General features: G+C 50.6%; 1 pseudogene across 1 annotated transcript; it reads left to right on the top strand.

Annotated features, from left to right (window-relative positions):
• The first annotated feature begins 10,490 nt into the window (after positions 1-10,490).
• Positions 10,491-10,984, top strand: LOC307106967 (transcription factor BTF3-like; annotated as a pseudogene). The gene has a single exon. The product of its transcript is annotated as a transcription factor BTF3-like (transcript).
• The last annotated feature ends 514 nt before the right edge of the window (positions 10,985-11,498 follow it).

The following is an 11,498-nucleotide window of genomic DNA, read 5'->3' as shown; positions in this document are numbered from 1 at the left end:
AAATAATTATGATTCTTTAGAGGATGAAGCCAGATCCAGTGCATCATTAAGGGAAAGCATGACGTCTACTGAGGACAAAGGTCGTTACTTCACATATTTTTAATTCCCCAGTTCCTGATGGGGTTCTCAGGATATAGTTTCTTGGTTGATGAGTAGCAAATTGATTTATTGGTTAAATTCCCAACTATGGAGTTACATATGTCAGTTACAGAGAATAGTATAAAATAAATGAATAATTTACCAGAAACTGACTTTTAGATTTTAATTTTAATGACCTTGAAACAACAAAATTTAGTACCAAATGTTTAAACACCTATTTATAATTGCTAACCTGTGAAATCAGCATTATTTATATCAGCTATACAAAATTCATCAGTTTTTCTTTTGAAAAAGGCTGTAGAAATCCCAAAGAATAAGGGAGAAGCTACTAATTAAAGGGCATGTTGGGTAATCTAGCACCATCATTCCAGTCCTAGGGCCTCCCACGCTGCTGGAAGGAGGAAGGGGAGAGGTGAGGATGTTGGAGAAGTATGGACAGTTCTTAACTTGTGGCCCCATTTGTGCTTGAAGCAACGTAGGGCTACACCATTGACCCCCGACTCTCTCTCCCCACCCAGGCTTTCGGGCTAGGAATGACTCCACTTCCTCACGGTATGCAGCAGGTCTTGAAGAGTGAGTGAGCGGTCCAAAGTCACTATTAAAAGTGCATGGCACTTTAATGACTTCTCCTTGGAAGCCATGTGGCATCACTTCTGTGGTGCTCTACTCATGCAGGGAGAGGTACACTTCTGCCCAGGTTCAAGGGCAAGGCAAGACTCCACCACCCAATGGTAGGAGTGTCCCATCCAATGGTAAGAAGGATGTAAGGGGTGGGATATAGCAAGGTGGTCGTCTTGGGAACTGGCAGCTGGTCATAGACTACCTTCTGGCCATAGCAACCATATCCCTCCCACACTCAGAATAAACCCTCCCCAGACCACGGGGTCTCACCCCAGGACAGCATCAGCTCAGAGTCTAGGATCTTGTCAGACGAGGCTTGTGCTCCTTGAGTAGCCCTGTTCCTTAAGATCTAAAGACTTATGAACCAGAGACAAGCTGTCCTCTGACGTCACCTCCTGCAGGTGAGATGAGGGGGTTGGGAGAGACCTGGGAAGCTGAGAAGATCCCCAGGTCACACTCAGGCCACTCTGGGACTACAGCGATGCCTGGTGGGCAAGGAGGTTGGGGGCAAATGCAGAGCGCCATTTGCACACTGGCCCTTGTCACCTGTAAGAGGAGCTCACAGTTGGGACTCAGGCTTTGTCACCAAGTCCAAATGCCCTCCATGGGTTTTTTGGAAAAGAGGAAACAGCCCCAGATTGGTTGGGAAGACTCTGTCCTGGCCGGTGGGCTGCGGCGAGGAGAGGGTCTGGGGTGTGAAAAGATGAGGGCCAAGGCTCTGTCTCTGCTGGGAGCTGTGGGGAAAGAAGCAGTTGCTTCAAAAGGCCAAGGGATTGCATGTTGGCTCGGGGCCTGACATGGTGACCCCCAAATTGGCATCAGAAGTCTCATGGAAGCAGACATTCTGGTGAAGTCCACCAGCGGGGCAGCTGGCAACCTGAATATCAGGAATTACCCATGACAAGTTTTTATTGGGAACTAATTTCTCTTTAAATGTCCCAGGACAGGCTGACCACAGTAGGATGGGAGTGGAGGGGGCAGCGGTGGGAGCTCAGAAAACAGAAGGGCCACTCTCGGCCTCGCCGGTAACCAATTTGCAACCGTGGGTAAGCCATTTTACCTCTGCAGGCCTCCGTTCCTCTCAGCCGGACTAAAATCAATGTATTCCGCCGAGTGACGTAGCTAAGAAAGCATCACCTATGAGCTCCACAGTTGCAGCCAGCCCTGTCGGTGTCCTGCTAGAGCCCTGGACACCCCCTGCCCAGTGTGTCTACCACGAGCCATTGTTGGACCTTCAGTCTCAGTCCGGAGAGGGGGGGCGGGGGGCAGTTAGGAAGGGCCGGAGTGAACCCCTGGAGCAGCCCTCGGCCAAAGGCAGGCAGATGGAAGTGAAGGACAAAGCCCAGCTCCTCAATTATTAACATGCTGTGTCTGCCCCCACCCCCACAGGAGCTTCCTGGGGGCACCTCCCAAACCACTTGACCAAAATCCTGGTTCTGGGTCCAGGCTCAGACCACCATGGGCTCCAAATGCAGAAACCAGAAGGTATTAGTAATGCTTTGGCTCCACACACATTCACATGCGCACACATACATGTGCACACGTATGTACACACACATATACATGTACACACACATATACATGTATGCACACAGCACAGCATGGCACAGTGCCTGGCCCATAACAGGCACTCAGAAAGTTCTCCAAAGAAATGAATGAATTAATAAATGAATGGCCTTCCCCATTCAGAATTTCCCTCACATCTGCACAGTTTGGGACATCAAAGTATAGGTAGGTTGCCCTGGGAGTGGGAACCTAGGGTCATTCCAGGAGCCTATCTGCTGGCAGGAAGCCCCTTACCTTCCCCTCTGCCCCTCAGCAGGCCAACCAGTCTCAGCCAGGGTACCCCCAACACCCCCCCCCCCCACCAGCTCTCTTGCTGGGCTCCTGCCCCAGCCCATCTGTTCAGCATGTGTGAGTATTGTCAAATTGTTTGAATAAATTGTCACTCTGATTAAAATGTTTATGTCTGTAGGATGGCTCACTTCTGCTAAATTGTACCTAAATAGTCTTGCATTTGCTGTAGATATTTGACATCTGTGTCTGGTCGCCCCACTGATGGCCATTCAGAGATCTGGACCCAGGCAGAAGCTCCCTGTTCCCTCACTCACACCCTACAGCCACTCAGGGCTTGCGTCCAAGTGGGTGGGAAGGAGAGCAATACTGGGGGTCTTGCCCACCCGGTTCTTGATTAACTTCATAGATAAACACACACATGTTTAGTTTTCCTGAGATCAGATTTAGATGGTAAGACCCTTCATGCCTTCTCAAAGCTGGCCAAAGTTTACAGTCTCCTAATAGTGTGCAGACAAAGGACATCCCCAGATGGGTCCCATGCACCCCTGGGATTCCAGGTGAAGCTGCTCAAAGTATCAGCACTTCTGCGGGATACAGACCTTCCCCCTTGGGAACCCTCACTCTGCAGGAGGGAGGGAGGAGTGGATGGGTGTATGGATAGATGGATGTATGGGTGTATGCATGGATGGATTGGTGGATGAATAGATGGGTTTATGGATCGGTGAATGGATGGGTGGGTGGGTGAATAGATGGATAGGTGGTGGATTGGTGGATGGATGGATAGATAGATGGGTAGGTAGACGGGTAGATGGGTGAATGGATGGATGGGTGGGTGGATGGATGGGTGGGTGGATGGATGGATGAGTAAACTAATATAATAGCAATGATACCATCCAATGAAGGTCTGCTGGTGTGTACATGTAACATTTATATCCATTATTTCTCATTATAATTGTATTCATTTTCTATTGCTGTATGACATATTATCACAAACTTAGTGGCTTAAAACAACGCACATGGACTACCCCACAGTTTCCATGGATCAGGAGTGTGGGCATGGCTAAGCTGGGTCTTTACACAGAGTCTCAAAAACCTGCAGTCACGGGCCAGCTGGGCTGCCTTCTCATGCGGAAGCTTGACCGAGCTCCTGTCTGCTTCCAAGCTCATTGTCATGGTGGCAGCAGCGTTCCTCTCCTTGCTGTTGGAGGAATGCGCTCCGCTGCCTACTGGTTGTCAGTACCCACAGTTTCTTGCCACCGACCGACGCTATAGACCATTCACAAGGTGGCTGCTTCCTCAAGGCCAGCAGGAGTCTCTAATTGCTCAGGTGGAGGCCTATATAAGATAACCTAGCCCAGGGAGTGGCACCCCCTCATCTTTGGTCAGATTCTGTTGGCAAAAACAAGTCACAGGTTCTGCCCAAACTCAAGAGGAGAGGTTTATACATGGATATGACTCTGGGGATCCCCTGGGGGTGTTTTTGCCTCAATTCATTTATCCTGCAGTCGGTTCCTCAGGGCCCAACAGGTGCCTGGCTGCTCCAGGTAATGGGGATCCGACCATGATGGGTAAACCAGACTGGTCTCTGCCGTCAGGTCTCTGTCACTGTTCAGTGGGACAGCCCCGAACAGACAGGCAACAATCCCAGTTGTCATCAGTCTGTGAAGGAAACAAACAGCGGCCACAGCCCTGACTCACTGCAGGGAGACCTCCCCTCTGCCTCCTCCTAGGCCTCCCATCCCACAAGGCCAGGGCCATCCCCTCAGTGTGCTCACCTGTCAAATGGGCTATTTCCAGGCGGCAGAGAGAGGGAAAGGGGACATGGTATGTGAGAAGGTGAGGACAGCACCTGCCTTTTAAAGAGCGCCCAGTAAGTAGGCAGGGGTGATGTCCATAAGCTGCCACCCGAGATGCCCACCAATCACCACCCTCAGCACCAGGGCCTCTGAACCTCCACACCAACATCTGTGAAGGGGGACATCTGGGCTTTGCAGGATGCTCATCAGTATCCTTGATTTCTACCCTCTCAATGCCAGAGTCTTGATCCAAAATGTCTCCAGACGCTGGCAAATGCCCCCTGGGGGTGGGACTGTCCCTGATGGAGATGCATGTCCCCAGGGCAGGGAGAGGAGGCGCTCAGCTTGTCCTCAGGTCTGGTAGGATCCCTGAGATGAGGACAGGAGAGAACATTCCAGGCTGGGGGCCAAGCAGGAGGGCCCCATGCGGCTGGACCAGTGCCTGCCTCCAAGTAGATGCTCGGTCCCTGTTAGTGGGCGGGGCACAGTGATGGGTACTGGTCTCTGCCTCTGTCTGGCCCTTCCTCCCACTTTCTGGTTTTTAACTCCCTTTCCTCCTTCCTCTCGTTCTCTGCCCTTCCAGGTCATTTATGAATAGTCACTTATTGGCGCCTCCCCAAACACTTGTTTCCCAGGGACCTGGACACTCGGAAAGGCCACCTCAGTCCAGGGAGTTTTTGCACACATGCCACACTGGCCCCTCGGGCAGCCGGATGCCCTTTCCTGTCCCCTCTCCCCCAGAACCGAAGCCCAGTCCCCTTGACATGTGTACCCCTCACCCTCGCCCCCACCCAGCAGGGGAAAGTTCCCCAGCCTCTCCCTGTGCTGTTCTGTGCCAGGTCCCTCTCACCATCAGCTGAAACAACACTGAGCACCTGCCCGCGGCATGCCTTTCCCGACCCCCTGAATCCCAACCTCTGCGGGAGAGGTGATGACGTCAGGCAGCTGCAGGCCTCCCTGGCCCTGCCCTGCCCTGCTCCGCCGGGAAGCCTTTGAATCTCTGTTTACCCTGCTCACCAGCCAGCGTCAGCCAGGGGTGCTGGCTCCTGCTCGGGCTAAGGACCTTGCCAACCAACGGCTTGTCCCCCCAAGTCCAAGGGCCTGCCCTCTGCCAGCTTTAACACCCTTTGTAGCCAATCCTGGGAGCATCTGCCCAGCCCTGTCCTTCCCCCACCCGCCCCCTGGGGCCCCCACCGTGATGGCAGAAGGGAACATGCTCACAGGGGCCAAACACACAGTGGCCCTGACTCATGCGGCTCAGGGATGGAAAGCGGGCGTCCCCCTTGCCCTGCTCCCCACATTCACTTGGCTCCGACTTTGTTAACAAATAGATTCTGAATGTGAGCACTTCTTTCAGAAGATCCCACCCTGGTCCAACATGCACCATTTCTCATCCTGGTTATTAAATTGTCTCCTCCTAGGCTCTCTGGACCTGCCTGCCCTCTAGTCTGTCATCTCAGTAGCCAGAGGGATCCTGTTAAGATGCAAGGGGAGTCCTGTCTCCTCTACTCATGATCCTCCCAGGAATCCACATCTCATGAAGTCTTGGCCATGGCCTAGGGCCCACGCCACCTGCCTCTCCTCGCACACGCTGCCCCAGCTCCAGCCCCCTGCCTCCTGGCCAGTCCTCAGATGCCGCCTCTATTCCTACCTCAGGACCTTTGCACAGGCTGTTTCCTCTGCTTGAAATAGACTCCGTGCTACTCCAATGGGTTACTCTTTTGTTTTCTTTATATCTTCACACAGCTATGGCCTTCTCTTTGAGACTTTATCTAACCACATTTAAATTGCACGTACCCCACCACCACCATGCCATCTGCCCCATTCCTTTATTTTTCTCCTTAACATTATCACCGCCTGGCAGCCCAGAGGGTCCAGTGGCCCCAGTGAAGCTTCCCCTTGGAAACAATTCCTGCTCAGAGTTACCCTGGCCTCGCCCAGCTCGGAGCCGGGGGGAGAGGGGGAGAGGGGAAGGGGGAGAGGGAAGAACCTCCTTTCATGTGAAGCTCCATGTGACCTAAAACTAGTCCCCGTCACTGCCATTTATTTCAGGGCAACAGTGTGCCAACCTCCACACAGGGTCTGAAAACGCTGTCCCACTAAATCCTCAAGACAGCCCTTGGAGATGGGAGAGTGTCACCCTCATTTCGTGGATAAGGATGTCTTCTCTCAAAAGCCTGTAACTCACAGGGGCTCCAAGCCCTGGAGTCAGAATGGCTCTCTGCACCGCAAGTCCAAAGGCCGTCCGTCCACCTGAGAGCGGGGGTGGCTCTGATCACAGGAAATGTCCCCCTGCTAGGCCAGCCCCGGCCCCCAGCACAGCAAGGCTCGCGCCGGGCTCTCCTCGGACAGGACGGTTGGTGGGGATGTTGGGGCCTGGGAAACAGATGGAGGCCTTGTTTGGGACAAGGGACAGGGGAGCGTAGATGTGACTCTACAGCCGCCTGGGTCTTGATCCCCAGTGGCTTTAGCCAACACCTTTCCAGGCTCATGGACTCCAAGACTGTGCACACCTCCGGGGAATTTCTTCAGGGCTGAGAAGAGAGCTGGGCCGTCAGAGCAGCAAGGGAGCTGGTCTCCAGGGACTTTAGAGGGCCGCGTGTGAAAGGAGGAAGCCCACTGGGAAATAAAGCTTTATTGATAGTCCTCAGGGAATCTGAAGACGAGGCTGGGTGACTTGGCTTTGTGAGCATTTGCAGCCTGTCCGTGCGTATGTACACATGTGTGTACTCATGTAACATGTACATGCCATTAAAGATGTGCAGGCATTTATTACTTAAAATTGTAGTGGGGACTGTCTTGACTTTTTCTGATGATGCATCACCGGTAAGAGTGTGACACTATTAAGCAGCAATCATGCACAACCAACGCTGAGCCGAGCTTGGAGTCTGTAGTTCATTCATCGAAGACTCACAACGTCGCTAGGAGTGGGCATGACAACGCCCTCATTTCACCTGTGAGGAAACTGAGGCTCAGGAAGGGGAGTAACTTGCTTCAGACTGTAGGGGGAAGGGCACACAATAAGAACAGGACCACAGTTGTTGGATGATTGTTCACCTTCCTAACTATGGATAGGAGGTTTCCCTACAGACCCTGGGAAACTGGAGGGTGTGCTGCAAAAAGAAAGACAGCTGTAGAAAGGTAAGAGACACCTCGGGGCCCAGATGGGTCCATTGCTCAGAAAAGAAAACACATTTTGAGAACAGACAAAGGACAGGAGACACTTTGATTTGGTTGCTGTGCCTGGACCCTGAGCCCCTCAGGGGAGTTTGCCTCAGGATTGCTGACCAGTCTCCAGTCCCAGGAATGGGCGGGGCTGTTTTTAATGACATTGAAAATTAACTACCTTGTTCTCTGACTTCAAGATCCTGGAAGGAGACACGGACCAGGACCCTGCAACCCCTCTCTCCCCTTCCCCTTTGCATGCAGCCTTTCTTCCTTATCGCTCTGTAATCAGCCAGCTAGGAGGAGGTATCAGAGCAGATCTGCATGAATGGCCTGCTGCTCTCCCATATAGCCGGCAGTATTATTTTTTAAAATATTTTTTATTGTTGATGGTATTACAGATATCTCCCCTCTCCCCCCCCCCCCCCCCCCCCCGCCGCCACCCCGGGCATTATTGGATAAATGCTCATACATGATTCAATCCTGTTTTTGCTTAACAGGCAACCCGGTCCCATTTGTTGTCCAGTTTCATTTTCTGGTGACTCTGGTGAGACCACAAGTGGGGGACACCTCTGGGGTGAGTACCAAGGATCCCACTTGCTGCCTGGACTGGGGTACTTGGGGCTGAAATCAGAAGTTTTAAAAAAAAGTGCAGTTCTGCCAGGAATTTTCTTGTGTAGTCCCACTCAGCACTCCAATTCCTGTCCTTCTGAAAAGGAAAACGGGGGGGGGGGGGGGGGGGGGGTGGGGAGGCTTGCAACCTAGTTCAGTATCTGGTTAAAACTGTAGCCTTACTTCCCCACTCTGATTGACTTGGGCGGAGCTGCGGAGCCTACCCCCAGGGCCCAGTCACAGCTGACTTGGGCGGAGCTGGGGAGCCTACCCCCAAGGCCCCGCCAGGACTGACTTGGGCGGAGCTGCGGGGACCCTCAGGGGCTGCCACCGGAGGAGATATATGGGTCAGAGCCTCCCCACGAGTTCAGTTCAGGCGTTGGATCCGGAATTCCCCTGGACTAGCAGATCTGCGAAATAAAGGTTGAACTTTCCTCCCTCAGAGTGCTGGCTGCTCGCTCTCCCATGCATTCTGCACAACACTTTCACTTAAGCTGAGTCGAGAATTTTGTGTGACACCAGAAGCATTTACTGCTTCTCCTCTGGGCGAGCCTGATCAGCTCTGGGTGACAGACCTCCAGCAGTCCTTGCCTAGGCTCCAAGCCCTTAGCCTGGTCTGCTCTGGCACAAGAGACATTGCTCTGCTTCAGTGGGGGGTTTTGGTTGTTGTTTTTATTTTGCATTGTTTTTTAAAACAGGGCACGCTGAGGTCTCTGTGACTGGACAGACAAGGAGCATTGGTGTAAGCTCTTGTCTGTGGGCTGTGCTCGCCTGTAAATGCGGTATATAAGAGTCTGTTGATGGTTGTTTTGTGTCTCTTTGTTGCTGGTTTAATTTGTTTAAAGATGGGGCGTATCCCACTTGGCTGGGGCCCCAGCTGCGTGTGGCAGGCGGGACCCGTGGCAGGGGTTGCAGGAACTTCCCAGCAGCTGCCGAGAGTTCTTTATCTCGGGGACCCTCCTGCTCTCCCTCTCAAGGCATCAGCTGCCTGAAACGCTTAGCTAGAGAGAGTTCTTGTCTGTCTGTAATGTCACTTTGGTTGCAGATGTTCTTTGCTTGCTTCCTTATCATTTGGGGACTTAGTTTGCTCTTTGCCATTTTATGAATCCTCTGTCTCTGCTGTGTGGGCCTGGGCCACTCGGACGGAAGGTCCTCGGCTGGGCTGGGTGCGAGGGAGATAAGATTCTAAGGCTGACGTCCCAGTCCCTCCTTTTGAGAGCACTCATTTGTTTACATTAGGGTTGCTTTTGTTTCTGTTTGGAAATAGGATAAGATCCCTTTTTATATGCAAGATTTCACGTTGCTATATCATAAGGATTCTACTCAGAAAGAAAAATATGGGAAACAAACCATCTAAACCCCAAGTCTTTCTCCTGCAAAGCAGAGCTGCAGAAGTGCCCTCCAGCAGCGGCAGGAGCCAGCAGGGGCCACTCCCACTTTGTAGAGAAAAAAAAAGTACTTTCACGTTAAAGCCACTGGAGCCCAGGGAGTTGCTGTGGTCCTGGGAACACACTGTGGGGGCCTGATATCTCCCTTCTCTCCCTTCCTTTCTCCAGCCCCCCAAAAGTTCTCAAGGTCCTGTCATCCCTGTTATGAAATTTGTCAAGAAAATGCCTTGGGTAATAATAATTGGCTTTGAAATCTCCTAAAGTTGTTACCCTATATAATGAAAGGGTGATATGCAAATTGTCCCCTCCATGGAAGTTTGACCAGAGTTCGACCTGGGGGCAGGGCCAGCCTGCCAACTGCCTGGGGCCCCTCCCCCCAGGCTGGCCCTGCCCCCGATCGCCCCCACCCCCCCATCCCGATCAGGGGCAGGGCCAGCTGGACCCCACCAATGCACAAATTCATGCACCAGGCCTCTAGTGACATGATAAATAGATGTAACTAAAATGAAGCGCTTTTGATAAAGCTTTTCAGTAATAATTATATACCTAAACATAGTTTTTCCAAAGTTTTTGGTAACTTAAAACTGGGGAGTCTGCTGGGTTAAATAGTAAAAATGATTCAATATCTAGGTATTGTGAAATACCAGGACACTGATATACTAGTAATTAACCTGAGTTTGCCTACGTTTGGTTTCTTATTACAGAGAATCTAGAGGACGGATTTGAAACTATTAATGAATATGCTTGGATTTTATTTGAAATATAGCTCTTAAAATCGTGAATGTATTGCTAACCTGAGGAATGTTAATTACTTACTTGTCACCAAAAAGGTCAAGGTTTCTAAGAATTAAGAATTCTAATTAAATTGGAAAGAAATTATATGGTTTTGGTAATCTAGAATTGAAAATAGGTGGTTCTAAAGTTGGTTACTTCTGATTCTCAGCTGGTCTGCCTTAGACCCCCTAAGTGTCAGTTCTAGTCTTCCATGCGGTCCCATTTCCTCTCCAACAAGATGAAAGAAACTACCATGAACCAAGAGAAACTTGCCAAACTGCGGGCACCAGTGCGCATGGTGGGACAGGAACTGCTCCTAGAAAGAAGGGGGTTCGCAGAACAGCTACAGCAGATGGCAAACAACCTCAGTTCCCCTTAAAGAAGTCGGGGGTAAACAGTATCTCTGGTATGAAAGAGGCAAATACGTTCACAAACCGAGGAACAGTGATCCGCTTTAACAACCCTAAAGCTCAGGCATCGCTGGCAGCGAACACGTCCCCCATGACAGGCCATGCTGAGACCGGGCAGCCGACAGAAGTGCTACCCCGCATCTCAAACCAGCCGGGCAGACAGTCTGATGGTTTATGCTGACACTTTAAGGAGACGGGCTGAAGCTCTGCCCACACCATCTGTGGGTGGAAAAGCACCGCTTGCTACTGGGGAGGATGATGATGACGAAGTTCCAGATCTCGCTGAGGATTTGATGAGGCTTCCAAGAATGAAGCAAACTGAACTGAGTCAACTTTTGAAGAAGGTAAACTTGAAGAAGTTTCTGGGAGCTGCTATTTTATATTGTGACTGCTTTTTCAAATGTTATTTATGGACCTGATAATATTTTTTAGCCCAACACCACTCTTTTCAGTTTTTGCTTATACATAAGTCATTCTTTGCAGCTAGTTAAACGGAAGAAGCTTGGGAATAAAGTTTGAAACAGGTTAATAAAGTTCTTTGCCTAGTATAGTTTTATCTTTTATGTCATTGACACTGATTTGTACACAGAAAGCAGTTGCTTGTAGAAAGCTAATCATGGCATGTAATATGACATAATCTTTGCTGGAATTTTATTAAAGACTTAACATGGTAGAATCATGTAAAAAAGTAAAGTTGGTTATTTCTGAATGAGTTAAGAAGAAAAATAATCTGAAGGAGATTCGGAAAATTGCAGAAGTTGAAAAAAATTATATGGAGGAAAGAAGCAAAAAGAAACATATAGGTAAACTGAATAATCCTATATAATAAAACCCTA

The sequence above is a fragment of the Cnephaeus nilssonii genome (genome assembly GCF_951640355.1).
Source record: "Cnephaeus nilssonii genome assembly, chromosome: 11".
NCBI classification, from domain to species: Eukaryota; Metazoa; Chordata; class Mammalia; order Chiroptera; family Vespertilionidae; genus Cnephaeus; species Cnephaeus nilssonii.
This window is presented reverse-complemented; position numbering and strand designations above follow the sequence as displayed.